The 1,083-nt window shown below is 50.9% G+C and overlaps 1 protein-coding gene across 1 annotated transcript in view; it reads left to right on the top strand.

The window, feature by feature from the left end:
* Nucleotides 1–1,083, top strand: part of CLDN10 (claudin 10) — a 26,622-nt gene that overhangs the window by 17,656 nt on the left and 7,883 nt on the right. The window lies entirely within an intron of this gene.

Genomic DNA, 1,083 nt, shown 5'->3' with positions numbered 1-1,083 from the left:
TCTGAGTCTCAGTGTGCTTTTCTCTTTCCTTCTAGTTGTAGAATTTCCACTCAGCCAGCCTTCTTGTGGTTCTGGATGATGTCTGTTTTGTCTTTTAGTTGTATTTTTGAAGTGGTTGTGCAAGGCAGCAATTTCAGGTGTTTACCTATGCCGCCATCTTGGTTTCTAAAAGCAACCCATTCTACTTTAGTCACCATTGGGAGGCACATGCCACGTTTTAGCAGTCTCATGGGAAATCTTGGGGCATCTTTCAGTCAGCATGAGAGAACTGTTCAATGACATGAATTGCATAAGTGAGACTATACTGCAACAGTCTCAGGGAGATACACAGGCACTAAACACGCTGCTTCTAGTATGTAGAGTACTTTGGGGAAATGTTTGTTTGTAGATAATGCCGTTAGAGTACTTATTTAATCCTAGAGGCCCAGTGCATGAAATTCGTGGACAGGTGTGGGTCCCTAGGCCTGGCCTGCAATCGGGACCGATCAGGCTCTCTGTCTCCTCGCCTCCCTGCCTCCTCCTTCCTGCCCTGCCTGCCCACACACCTACACCTCATTCCCCAGCCCAGCCCAGACCTGCCAGCTGCAGGGAAGGGACCGGGAGGCTGGCCACTGGCCCGAAGGAGAGAGCTGGCCCTTGCTCCCCCTGCAGGGCTCCTTCTGGCCGGCAGCCCTGCACCCCCATGAATGGGCCACATCCACCACCACCCACCCCTGGTTCCCATCACAGCCCAGGGGCCTGCTGGCCAGGAGGAGTAACCAGGGGGTTGGCTGGCAGGCCCCATCAGTGATTAGGGCCTGCGGGCTGGAGGAAGCTCCTGCATTGAGCATCTGCCCCCTGGTGCTCAGTGCACATCATAGCGACAGGTTGTTCCACCGTTGGGTCAATTCGCTTATTAGCTTTTTATTATATAGGATAAAATCCATCCATACAGTTATATAGATCTTGGATTTTATAAGCCTTTGAGTAAAGTTTATTTTAGATGGTAATCTTTAAAAGAAGGCAAACTGCCCTGGCCTGTGTGGCTCAGTTGGTTGGAGCATTGTCCCTTACAACAAAAGGTTGCAGGTCAGATTCCTGGTC

This window comes from Myotis davidii, unplaced genomic scaffold (genome assembly GCF_000327345.1).
Source record: "Myotis davidii unplaced genomic scaffold, ASM32734v1 scaffold133, whole genome shotgun sequence".
NCBI lineage: Eukaryota > Metazoa > Chordata > Mammalia > Chiroptera > Vespertilionidae > Myotis > Myotis davidii.
The sequence above is the reverse complement of the archived record's forward strand: the minus strand, read 5'-3'. Positions and strand labels throughout refer to the sequence as shown.